We start from the raw sequence: 14,218 nt of genomic DNA, 5'->3' as shown, positions 1-14,218 counted from the left end.
TGGATGACAGTTTGATCTGCTGCTGTTTGCGGGTACAGAGCAATTGGCTTTTCCAATCTTGTGAGAACCTCAATTCCTGGTCCGGATGAACCTTGAGGACATTCTACTAAGTGAAATTAGCCAGTCACAAAAAGACAAATACTATATGACTGCCCTTGTATGAGGTATCTAAAGTAGTCAAATTCATAGAAACAGAAAGTAGTATGGTGGTTGCCAGGGGCTGGGGGGAGGGAAAAATGGAAGTTGTTGTTTAATGGGTGCAGCCTTTCAGTTTTGCAAGAAGAACTAGTTCTGTTGCACGGCGGTGTGGATACACTTAACACTCTTGAACTGTATACTTAGAAATGGTTAAGGGGGTCAACTTCTCTGTCATGTGTATTTCACCACAATTTTAAAAAGTCCCTGGACCTCCTGTCTCTTTCTAGCTTCAACTCTTTAGAAGAACTTCCTATGGTCATTGCCATCTCTTCTTTAACCCCCACTCCCTTCTCAACCCACTGCCATCTGACTTCTGCCCTCACCATTCCACTAAGCCTGCTCTTGCTATGGTTGTCAGTGACCTCTCGATATTTGTGGGCTTAATGTACTCAACCCAGGGGATTGGACACTATTCACCTTTCTCTCTCCTCTCTCTCTCTCTCTCTCTCTCTCTCTCTCTCTCACACACACACACACACACACACACTCACTTTTTCTGCCTTTTTGCCTCTTCATAAATAGTTCTTTGTGAACTGATCTTTGTGTCTTTGAATTCTTCAGAGTTTCCTTTGAACAGCTCAATTAAACCTAAAGAAACAGCTATAAGATGTATATCTCTGGTCAGATCTCCCTCTAACCAGTCAGTTCCATCTGAACGTCCCATTGGCTCTTCAAACTCAACTCCTCAAATTAAACACCATCATCCCTCCTCTCGCTGTTTTTTAAGCTCAATGCATGCATTTCCACATCTTATCCTGAAATTTGGGACTCATACTGGAATCCTGATTCTTCTATATCTCTCATATCCAATTAGTCAAAAAGCTCTATGGATTCTAATTCCCTTCTTATTTCTCAGAATTCATATCCAAATACATTTCAACTCTTATTTTGATGTAATTTTTGTGTTTGGTATAAGATATTGGTCCAGGGTACCTGGGTGTCTCAGTCGTTTAATTGTCTGCAGTTGGCTCATGTCATGATCTCAGAGTCTTCAGATGGAGCCCGTGTTGGGCTCCCTGCTCAGCAGGGTGTCTGCTTCTCTCTCCCTATGCTCCTCTCTGTCCCTCTCATGTTCTGTCTCTCTGAAATAAATAAAAAAATTTTATAAATAATTTTTAAGTAAACAAAATATTGGTCCAGTTTGATTCCTTTCTATGTAGCTAACCAGTTTTCCCAACACCATTTATTGAAGAGACTATTGTTTTCCCATTGTATATTCTTGCTTCCTTTATTTTAAGTTAATTGACCATATATGCGTGGGTATTTCTGAACTCTCTGTTTTTTTCATTGATCCGTATGTCTATTTTTATGCCAATATTATGTTGTTTAGATTATTATAACTTTGTAATATAGTTTGAAATCCATGAATGTAATGACTCTAGCCTTCTTAGTTTTTCTCAAGATTGCTTTTGTTGTTCAGGACCTTTTGTAGTTCCACACATATTTTAGGATTGGTTGTCCCATTTTTGTGAAAAATTTTATTGCAGTTTTTTTTAGATATTGCACTGGATCTGTAGATTGCTTTGGGTAATATGGATATCTGAGCAACGGTGATTTTTTTCTATCTTTGATAGTGGAAAATCTTTCCATTTATTTGCGTCTTTTTCAATTTCTTTAATTACTGTCCTATATTTTTCAGTGTGGAGGCTCTTACTCTCCTTGGTTAAATTTATTTCTTGGTATTTTATTGAATTTGGTACAATTGGTAAATCAGATTATTTTCTTACTACCTTTTCTGATAATTCATTGTTAATATATAAGTACACAACATATATTTGTATACTGACACACTGCAACTTTACTGAACTCATTGGTTCCGGGTTTTTTGTAGGAGTCTTTAGGGTTTTCTATATATAAAATTATGTAGTCAGGGCACCTGGGTGGCTCAGTGGTTGAGTATCTGCCTTTGAATCAGGGCATGATCCTGGGGTCCTGGGATTGAGTCCCACATTGGGCTCCCTACAGGGATCCTACTTCTCCTTCCATGTCTCTGCCTCTCTCTGCATTTCTCATGAATAAATGAATAAAATCTTTAAAAAATAAATAAAATCATGTGGCCTGCCAATAGTGACAATTTTACTTCCTCCTTTCCAATATGGCTACCTTTTTTCTTTTTCCTACCTAATTGCTCTGGCTAAGACTTACATTTCCAGGAGGTCCCTGGGTGGCTCAGAGGTTTTGCAGCTGCCTTCAGCCTAGGGCGTGATCCTAGAGTCCCTGGATCGAGTCCCACATCGGAATCCCTGCATAGAGCCTGCTTCTCCCTCTGCCTGTGTCTCTGCCTCTCTCTCTGTCTCTCATGAATAACTAACTAACTAAATAAATAAATAAAAAATATTTAAAAGACTTCCATTTCTATGTTGAATAAAAGTAGTGAGACTGTGCATCCTTATATTGCTCCAGATCTTAAAATAAAAGCTTTCAGCTCTTCACCATTGAGTATGATGTTAGCTGCAAGCTTGATTTATGGCGTTAATTATGTTGAGGTATGTTCCTTCTATACTCACTCTATTGAGAGTTTTTATCTTAAGTGCATGTTGAATTTTGTCAAATGCCTTTTCTACATTTATTGAATTCATTATATGGTTTTTATTTCTCACATTGTTAATGAGATATATCATGTTGATTGATTTGCAGATGTTGAACTCTGTTGCATCCCTGGAATAAATCCCACTTGATATTGGTGCATCATGCTTTCAATGTATTGCTGACTTTGGTATGCTTATACTTGGTTGAGGATTTATATAGTTTTACTTATTTTTACAACTTTTGTCTTTTAAACATTCACACTAGCTTTATTAAATGTTTAATTCACTTCCTTTACTATACATTTATCTTTATTTGTGAAATTTTTACTTTCATACATTTTCTTGTTGCTAACTAGTGTGTTTTCTTTTCAGGTTAAAGCAGTCTCTTTAATATTTCTTATCGGGCCAGTTTAACGGTGGTGAATTCCTTCAGCTTATGTTTTTTTGGGAAACTCATTATCTCCTTCAATTCTTTTTTTTATAATTTTTTTAAAAAAAATTTATTTATGATAGAGAGAGAGAGAGAGAGAGACAGAGAGACAGGCAGAGGGAGAAGCAGGCTCCATGCACCGGGAGCCCGATGTGGGATTCAATCCGGGGTCCCAGGATCACACCCTGGGCCAAAGGCAGGCGCCAAACCGCTGCGCCACCTAGAGATCCCTCTCCTTCAATTCTTAATGAGAATCTTGTCAGGTAAAGTATTCTTGGATTGAAGTCCCTCCCACCCCCACCCCAACACTTTGAGTATATCATGCCACTACATCCTGGCCTGAGAAGTTTTTGGTTAAGAATCTGCTGATAAGAAAGGGAGACAGAACGTAAAGACTGCTAACTCTGGGAAACGAACTAGGGGTGGTGGAAGGGGAGGAGGGCGGGGGGTGGGAGTGAATGGGTGACGGGCACTGGGTGTTATTCTGTATGTTAGTAAATTGAACACCAATTAAAAAAAAAAATTAAAAAAAAAAAAAAAAAAAAACAAAATAATAATAGAAAAAAAAAAAAAAAAAAGAATCTGCTGATAATCTCATGGGGGTACCCTTTTATGTAACAAGTTGTTTCCTCTTGCTTCTTTCAATATTCTGTCTTAATCTTTAACTTTTGACAGTTTAATTATAATGTGTTTTGGTTTGGGTCTCTTTGGGTTCATCTTATTTTAAAATCTCTAGACTTCCTGGATCTAAGTTTCTGTTTTCTTCTCCAGGCTAGAGAAACTTTCAGTTATGATTTCTTCAAATACGTTTTCTTTTTTCTCTCTCTTTTTCCTCCTGAGACTTCAAAAATGCAAATGTTATTCTGCACGATGTTCTCACTTGCGTCATTTAAGCTATTTTCATTTTTTGCCTTCGATTTTTGTTGCCCTGTTTGGGTGAGTTCCACTACCTTTTCTCACTAATTCTTTCTTTTATTCCATCTAAGCCACTTCTAAATCACTGTAGTGCATTTTTTGTTTGTTTGTTTGTTTGTTTGTTTAGTTACTTTAACCTTCAACTGTCTGACTTCAGTTTTTTTTTTATGTTTCCTATCTCTTTATTGGATTTTCACAGTGTTCAGCCATTCTTCTCCTAAGGTCAGTGAGCATTTTTATGACTATTACTTTAATTCTTTACCAGATAAATTACTTATCTCCATTCCATTACGGTTTTTCTCCAGTGTTGTTTTCTTGTTCTTTTGTTTGGAATGTATTTCATGCTCTTTATTTTACATGGCTCTCTGTGTTTGTTTCTATGTATTAGGTGAAACATCTATCTCTTCCAGTCTTGAAGGCATAGGTTTCTGTAGACAATGAGCGCTATCTTTTAAGTTTGCCCTAGGTTTTGTTGTCTCTTGAGCTACCTTTTTTATTGTTTTAGACACATCGGTCCCAGAAATGAAATCTACCTTGGCCAATAGAGCTAAGCACACAAGAGACATTACCTCAGTAGGCTGTGCTCACCTGCTAGATGGGTTTGACAGTGGCTGGAAAAGTGGCACAGGGAGTCAGGTCACTAAGTCTGGCTGTGGCCATGGAAGTGGTATGGAAGGGTGGGTTATTCTAGTTTCTTAAGGTATAAATTTATAGACTTCAGAACTTTCTTCTTTACTAAAGTATGTATTTAGTGGTGTAAATTTCCCTCTCAGCACTATTGAGTAAATAGGGAGTATTGCAATTGCTGGATCATAGTGTAGTTCTAATTTTAACTTTTTGAAAAACATCTATACTGTTTTCCAGAGTGGCTGCACCAGTTTTTACTCCCACCAACAGTGTAAGAGTGCTCCCCTTGCTCCACGTCTTCACCAACATCTGTTTCCCATGTTGTTAATTTTAGTCATTCTGATAAGCGTGAGGTGATATCTCATTGTAGTTTTGATTTGTATCTCCCTGATGATGAGTGATGTTGAGCATCTTTTTATGTGTCCGTGTCCATCTGTATGTCTTCTTTGGAATAATGGCTATTCATGTTTTCTGCCAATTTCTTAAACTGGATTATTTAGTTTTTGTGTGTTGAGTTTTAGCAGTTCTTCATAGAATTTGGATATTAACCCTTTATCCAATATGTCATTTGGAAATTTCTTCTCCCTTTATGTAGGTTGCCTTTTAGTTTTCTCAATTATTTCATTTGCTATAGAGAGGCTTTTTATTTTGATGGAGTCCAAATAGTTTATTTTTACTTTTGTTTCCTCAAAAGAGGGCTCAGAGGACCTATCTAGAAAGAAGTCGCTAGAACAGATGTCAAACACATTACTGCCTGCACTCTTTTCTAGGATTATAATTATGTCAGGACTTACAATAAGGTCTTTAATTCATTTTTAGTTTTTTTATCTGTGTATGGTGTAGGAAAGTGGTCCAGTTTCATTCTCCTGAATGTTACTGTCTAGTTTTTGCAACACCATTTGTTGAAGAAACTGTCTTTTTCTCACTGGATACTCTTTCATGATTTTTTGAATGGTTAATCATATAGTTGTGTGTCCATTTCTGGGTTTTCTATTCTGTTCCATTGATCTATGTGTCTGTTTTTGTACTAGTACCATTCTGACTTGACCACTAAGCTTTGCAACATAACTTGAAGTCCAGAATTGTGATGCCTATACCTCTGCTTCTCCTTTTTAAGATTGCTTTGGCTATTTGGGGTCTTTTGTGGTTCTATACACATTTTAGGATTGTTTGTTCTAGCTCGTGAAAAATGCTGGCCATATTTTTATAGGGATTACATTACATGTGTAGATTGATTTGGATAGTATAGACATTTTAACAATATTTGTTCTTCCAATCTAAGAGCATGGGTGTTTTTCCATTTCTTTTTGTCATGTTCAATTTCTTTCATAAGTGTTTCGGTTTTTTAGAGCACAGTTCTTTTATCTTTTTGGCTAGGTTTTTTCCCAGGTATCTTGTGGTTTATGGTACAATTGTAAATGGGACTGATTCTTTGATTTCTCTTTTTGTTGCTTCATTTTTCATATATAGAAATGCAACAGATTACTGTACATTGATTTTTATCCTGCAATTTGACTGAATTCATGAATCAGCTCTAGAGTATCATGGAATCTGCAAATAGTGAAAGATTGACTTCTCCCTTGCCACTTGGGATGCCTCTTATTTCCTTTTGTTTTCTGATTGCTGAGGCTAGGACTTCCGGTACAATGTTAAATAACAGTGGTAGGAGTAGACATCCCTGTCTTGTTCCTGACCATAGAGGAAGAGCTCTCACTTTTTCTCCATTGAAAATGATATTAGTTGTGGGTTTTTTGTATATAGCCTTTATGAAGTTGAAGTATGTTCCCTCTGTCCCTATTTTGTTGATGGTTTTTATCATGAATGTATGTTCTACATTGTCAAATGTTTTTTCTGCATCTACTGAGAGGATCAAATGGTCCTTATCCTTTCTTTTATTAATGTGGTGTATCACGTTGATTGATTTGTGGATATTGAACCACCCCTGCAACCCAGGAATAAATATCACTTGATCGTGGTGAATAATTCTTTTAATGTGCTATTGGATTCAATTTGTTGTATTTTGTTGAGAATTTTTGTATGCAATTCATAAGGGATATTGGCTTGCAACTCTTTTTTAATGAAGTCTTTGTTTTTGGAATCCGGGTAATGCTAGCCTAGGGAATGAATTTGGAAGTTTTCCTTCCATTTCTATTTTATGAAACATTTTGAGAATAATAAGTATTAATTCTTCTTTATTTTTTTTATTTATTTATGATAGTCACAGAGAGAGAGAGAGAGAGAGAGAGAGAGAGAGAGAGAGAGGCAGAGACATAGGCAGAGGGAGAAAGAAGCAGGCTCCATGCACCCGGAGCCCGATGTGGGACTTGATCCCAGGCCTCCAGGATCGCGCCCTGGGCCAAAGGCAGGCGCCAAACCGCTGCGCCACCCAGGGATCCCTAATTCTTCTTTAAATGTTTGGTAGGGGAACACCTGGGTAGTTCAGCGGTTAAGCATTTGCCTTTGGCTCAGGGTGTGATCCCGGAGTCCTGGGATTGAGTCCTACATTGGGCTTCCTGCATGGAGCCTGCTTCTCCCTCTACCTGAGTCTCTGCCTCTCTCTCTCTCTCTGTGTGTGTGTGTGTGTGTCTCATGAATAAATAAATAAAATCTTTAAAAATATATTTGATAGAATTCCCCTTAGAAGTCATCTGGCCCTTGACTCTTGTTTTTTCAGAGATTTTTGATTACTTATTTTATTTATCTGCTGGTTAGTAGTCTGTTCAAGTTTTCTATTTCTTCTTGTTTCAATTTTGTTAGTTTACACGTTTCTAGGAATGTTTCCATTTCTTTCAGATTTCCTGATTTGTTGGATATAACTTTTCATAACATTCTCGTCTATTTCTGCGGTGTTGGTGGTTATCTATCCTCTCTCATTTATGATTTTACTTATTTGACTCCTTTCCTTTTTCTTTTTGATAAGTCTGGCTAGGCGTTTGTATATTTTATGATTTTTTTCAGTGAACCAGCTCCTGGTTTCATTGATTTATTCTATGGAAAATTTTCAGTTTCTATATCATTTATTTCTGCTCAAATCTTTACTATTTCCCATTTTCTGCTAGCTTTAGGCTTCACTTGTTTTTCTTTTTCTAATTCCTCTAGGTGCAAGCGTAGGCTGTATATATGGGATTTTTCTTATTTATTGAGGTGGCCAGTATATGCTATATGCTTCCCTGTCAGGAACACTTTTGCTGCATCCCAAAGATTCTGGACTCTCATGTTTTCATTTACATTAGTTTCTATGTATTAAAATTTTTTTTTCTACCTTAATTTCCTGTTTGGCCCATTCATTCTTTAGTAGTGTATTTTTTACCTCCAAGGTTTTTTTTTTTTTAATTTATTTTCATTGAAGTTCAATTTGCCAACATATAGCATATCACCCAGTGATGACCTCATCAAGTGCCCCCCTCAGTGCCCGTCACCAAGTCACCCCAACACCCGCCCACCTCCCTTTCCACTACCCCTTGTTCACTTCCCAGAGTTACGGGTCTTTTATGTTCTCACACTCACTGATATTTTCACTCATTTTCTCTCCTTTCCCCTTTATTCCCTTTCACTATTTTTTATATTCCCCAAATGAATGAGACCATGTAATGATTCTCCTTTTCCGAAAGGCTTATTTCACTCACCATAATACCCTCCAGTTCCATCCACGTCGAAGCAAATAGTGGGTATTCGTTGTTTCCAATGGCGGAGAAATACTCCATTGTATACATATACCACATCTTCTTGATCCATTCACCTTTCCATGGACACCAAGGCTCCTTCCACAGTTTGGCTATTGTGGACATTGCTGTTATAAACATTGGGGTGCAGGTGTTCTGGCATTTCACTGCATCTGTACCTTTGAGGTAAATCCCCAGCAGTGCAAATGCTGGGTCATAGGGCAGTTCTATTTTTAACTTTGAGGAACCTCCACACAGTTTTCCAAAGTGGCTGTACCAGTTTACATTTCCACCAACAGTGCAAGAGGGTTCTACCTTCTCCTCATCCTCTCCAACATTTGTGGTTTCCTCTCTTGTTACTTTTCACCATTCTCACTGGAGTAAGGTGGTATCTCATTGTGGCTTTGATTTGTATTTCCCTGATGGCCAGTGATGCGGAGCATTTCTCATGACTTTTTGGCCATGTCTATGTCTTCTTCTGTGAAATTTCTATTCATGTCTTTTGCCCATTTCATGATTGTTTGTTTCTTCGCTATTGAGTTTAATAAGTTCTTTATAGATCTTGGATATTAGCCCTTTATCTGATATGTCATTTGCAAATATTTTCTCCCACTCTGTACGTTGTCTTTGAGTTTGGTTGACCATAAAGTTGAGGATCCACTTCTGGATTCTCTATTCTGTTCCATTGATCTATGTCTGTTTTTGTGCCAGTACCACACTGTCTTGATGACCACAGCTTTGTAGTACAACTTGAAATCTGGCATTGTGATGCCCCCAGCTATGGTTTTCTTTTTTAAAATTCCCCTGGCTAGGTGATGGAAGGGGAGGAAGGCGGGGGGTGGGGTGAATGGGTGACGGGCACTGAGGGGGGCACTTGACAGGATGAGCACTGGGTGTTATTCTGTATGTTGGTAAATTGAACACCAATAAAAAATAAATTTATTATTTAAAAAATAATTAAAAAATAAAGGGTTAAAAATAAATAAAATAAAATTCCCCTGGCTATTCGGGGTCTTTTCTGATTCCACACAAATCTTAATATTATTTGTTCCAACTATATGAAGATAGTCCATGGTATTTTGATAGGAATTACATTGAACATGTAAATTGCCGTTGGTAGCATTGACATTTTCACAATATTAATTTTTCCAATCCATGAGCATAGAATATTTTCCCATCTCTTTGTGTCTTCCTCAATTTCTTTTATAAGTGTTCTGTAGTTTTTAGGATATAGATCCTATACCTCCTTGGTTAGGTTTATTTCTAGGTCTTATGCTTTGGGGTGCAATTGTCAATGGGATTGTCTCCTTAGTTTCTCTTTCCTCAGTCTCATTGTTAGTGTATAGAAAGGCCACTGATTTCTGGGCATTGATTTTGCATCCTGCCACATTACTGAATTGCTGTATGAGTTCTAGCAATCCTGGTGTGTAGTCTTTTGGGTTTTCTATTTACAGTATCATGCCATCTCCGGAGAGGGAGAGTTTGACTTCTTCCTTGCCAATTCGAATGCCTTTTATTTCTTTTTGTTGTCTGATAGCTGAGGCTAGGAGTTCTAGTACTTTGTTGAATAGCAGTGGTGAGAGTGGACATCCCTGTCTCGTTCCTGATCTTAGGGGAAAGGCTCCCAGTGTTTCCCCATTGAGAATGATATTTGCTGTGGGCTTTTCGTAGATGGCTTTTAAGATGTTGAGGAATGTTCCCTCTATGCCTACACTCTGAGGAGTTTTGATCAGGAATGGATGCTGTATTTTTTTCAAATGCTTTCTCTGCATCTAATGAGAGGATCATATGGTTCTTCTTTTTTCTCTTGGTAATATGATCTATCACATTGATTGCTTTATGAGTGTTGAACCAGCCTTGCATCCTGGGGATAAATCCCACTGGGTCATGGTGAATAATCTTCTTCATGTACTGTTGGATCCTATTGGCTAGTATCTTGTTGAGAATTTTTGCATCTGAGTTCATCAGGGATATTGGTCTATAATTCTTCTTTTTGGTGCGGTCTTTGTCTGGTGTTGGAATTAAGGTGATGCTGGCCTCATAGAATGAGTTTGGTAGTATTCCATCTTTTTCTATCTTTCTAAACAGCTTTAGTAGAATAGGTATGGTTTCTTCTTTAAACGTTTGATAGAATTCCCCTGGGAAGCCATCTGGCTCTGGACTTTTGTGTCTTGGGAGGTTTTGGATGACTGCTTCAATTTCCTCCCTGGTTATTGGCTTGTTCAGGTTTTCTATTTCTTCTTGTTCCAGTGTGGTAGTTTGTGGTTTTCCAGAAATGCGTCCATTTTTTCCAGATTGCCTAATTTATTGGCGTATAGCTTCTCATAATACGTTTTTAAAATATTTTGTATTTCCTCAGTATTGGTTGTGATCTCTCCTTTTTCCTTCATGATTTTATTAATTTGAGTCTTTTGTCTTTTCTTTTTAATAAGACTGTCTAATGGTTTACCTATCTTATTAATTCTTTCAAAGAACCAACTCTTGGTTTTGTTGATCTGTTCTACAGTTCTTCTGATCTCCATTTCATTGAATTCTGCTTAAATCTTTATTAACTCTCTTCTTCTGCTGGGTGTAGGATCTATTTGCTGTTTTTTCTCTAGCTCCTTTATGTGTAAGGTTAGCTTTTTTATTTGAGTTCTTTCCAGATTTTTGATGGATGCTTGTATTGTGATATGTTTCCCCCTCAGGACTGCTTTTGCTGTATCCCAAAGATTTTGAACAGCTGTATCTTCAGTCTCCTTAGTTTCCATGAATGTTTATAATTCTTCTCTAGGTTCCTAGTTGACTCTTTCATCTTTTAGCAGGATGCTCTTTAACCTCCACGTGCTTGAATTTCTTCCAAATTTCTTGTGATTGAGTTCTAGTTTCAAAGCATTATTGTCTGAAAATATGCAGGGGACAATCCCAATCTTTCGATATCGGTTAAGGCCTGATTTGTGACCCAGTATGTGGTCTATTCTGGAGAAAGTTCCATGTGCACTTGAAAAGAATGTGTATTCAGTTGCATGTGGATGTAAAGTTCTGTAAATATCTGTGAAGTCCATCTCATCCAGTGTATCATTCAAAGCTCTTGTTTCTTTGGAGATGTTGTGCTTAGAAGCTATGTCAATTATAGAAAGTGCCATGTTCAAGTCTCCCAGTATAAGTCTATTATTATCTAAGTATGTCTTAACTTTGGTTATTAATTGATTAATATACGTGGCAGCTCCTACATTAGGGGCATAAATCTTCATGATTGTTAGGTTCTCTCGTTGGATGGATCTTTTAAGTATGATAAAGTGTCCCTTTTCATCTCTTACTACAATCTTTGGGATAAATTTAATTTATCTCATATTAGGATGGCTACCCTTGCTTTCTTTTGAGGACCATTTCAATGGTAAATCGTTCTACAACCTTTAATTTTCAGGCTGTAGTTTTCTTTACATCTGAAATGAGTCTCTTATAGATAACAAATAGACAGGTCTTGCTTTTCTATCCAGTCTGAAACCCTGTGCCTTTCGATGGGATCATGAAGCCCAAGATATGAATTTAGTGTCATCATAATACCTATTCAGTCCCTGTTTTTGTGGTTTGTTTCCTTGGACTTCCCCTTTGTTTTACAGAGTCCCCCTTAATATTTCTTGCAGAACTGGCTTGACGGTCACATGTTCTCTCAGTTTCTGCCTATCTTGGAAGCTCTTTATTTCTCCTTCTATTCTGAATGAGAGCTTTGCTGGATAAAGTATTCTTGGCTGCATGTTCTTCTCATTTGGGACCCTGAATATATCCTGCCAGCCCTTTCTGGCATGCCAGGTCTCTGTGGAGAGGTCTGCTGTCAACCTAATACTTCTCCCCATGAAGGTTAGGGATCTCTTGTCTCTTGCTGCCTTATGGATCTTCTCTTTATCTTTGGAATTTGCAAGTTTCACCATTAAATATTGGGGTGTTGAACGGTTTTTATTGATTTTAGGGTGGATCTCTCTATCTCCTGGATCTGAATGCTTGCTTTCCTCCCCCAGTAAAGGAAGTTCTCAGCTATGATTTCTTCAAATACACTTTCTGGTCCTTGTCCCTTTCGGCACCCTCTGGAACCCCAATTAAACATAGATTTTTCCTTCTGAGGCTGTCATGTATTTCTCTTAATCTTTCCTCATGGTCTTTTAATCGTTTTTCTCTTTTTTTCTTCAGCTTCCTTCCTTACCATCAACTTGTCTTCTATGTCACTCACTCCTTCTTCTACCTCATTAACCCTTGTCGTTAGGACCTCTATTTTGGATTGCATCTCATTTAATTGATTTTTAATTTCAGCCTGATTAGATCTAAGTTCTGCAGTCATGAAGTCTCTTGAATCCTTTATGTTTTTTTCCAGAGCCATCAGTAGCTTTATAATTGTGCTTCTGAATTGGCTTTCTGAGATTGAATTGTAATCCAAATTTTGTAACTCTGTGGGAGAGAGTACTGTTTCTGATTCTTTCTTTTGTGGTGAGTTCTTCCTTCTAGTCATTTTGCTCCGTGCAGAGTGGCTAAAAACAAGTTGTACTGGAAAAGGAAGGAAAAATGGAAAAATAGGCAGGGGGCAACCAAACAAACAAAAAGCAAAAACAAGGAGGTGTATCCCCTGATTGTAAATACTGTAAATCCCTCGACTTCCCCTGGACCTTCCGGCATTGCTTGTTCAAGAACTTGCTCTTCCCCTGTCCTTCCAGCAGGTGTTCTGGGGGAGGGGCCTGCTGTGATGATTCTCCGGTGTGTGCACCTGAGTGAGCTGCCCCGCCCCCTGCAAGGTACATGGCTCAGTGGCAGCTGTTTATCCTGTGAGCCAAGAGCCACTCTGGAAAACAGTATGAAGGTTCATCAAGAAGTTAAAAATAGAGCTACCCTGTGACCCAGCAATTGCACTACTGGGTATTTACCCCAAAGATATAGATGTAGTGAAACGGCAGGACATCTCATCCCAATATTCATAGCAACAATATCCACAATGGCCAAATTGTGGAAGGAGCCAGGATGTCTTTTGATAGAGGAATGGATAAAGATTTGGAATATTACTCAGCCATCAGAAAGGATGAATTTCCACCATTTACATTAACGTTGATGGAACTGGAGGGTATTATGCAGAGTGAAATAAGTCAATTGGAGATAGACAATTGTCATATGGTTTTAGTCATATGTGGAATATAAGAAGTAGTGTAAAGGACCATAAGGGAAGGAAGGTAAATGGTATGGGAAAAAATCAGAGAGGAAGACAAACCATGAGAGACTCTTAACTCTGGGAAACAAACTGAGAGTTGCTTAAAGAAAGGTTAGTGGTGGGATTGGGTAACTGGATAATGGGCCTTAAGGAAGGCACTTGATAGGATGAGCACTTGATGTTATACTATGTGTTGGAAAATTAAATTTTAATTAAAAAGGCAAACAAAACTAAAAAATTAAAAATAAAAAAATAAATTTCTGTCTTCTTGTGTGTGTTAGAACAACTTATTATCTTTCTTGCTCCTGAGAGTAATGGCTTTATGAAGAAGTATAGTGTCCATGGCCTGGTGCTATAGGATTTGTCTCTGGTGTGTGCTGCGTGCACTCTACTGCTTTGTTTTGGTTGCTCTATCTGTCAAGCTAGTGGTCTCCAGAAGCTCTCCTTGTCTACAGTGGGTAGTATTTGGGTCTTAGCCAGAGCATGGTGAGTTTGAACTAGATGTGCTCTGGTCTTCTTGCTAAGTGAGCCCTGATGCTACTTCCACTAGAACTGTAGACTTGCAGAAGTTTTTGGTGGGATACATGGTGTGGGAAGGGGTTTCTGCAGGTCTTCTGGGGAAGGATCCTGCTACAGTGGAACCGAGTCCCACTTGCCAGGGAATGGCAGTACCAGGAGAGCCCAGGGG

This window comes from Canis lupus, chromosome X (assembly GCF_003254725.2).
Source record: "Canis lupus dingo isolate Sandy chromosome X, ASM325472v2, whole genome shotgun sequence".
NCBI lineage: Eukaryota > Metazoa > Chordata > Mammalia > Carnivora > Canidae > Canis > Canis lupus.
The sequence above is the reverse complement of the archived record's forward strand: the minus strand, read 5'-3'. Positions refer to the sequence as shown.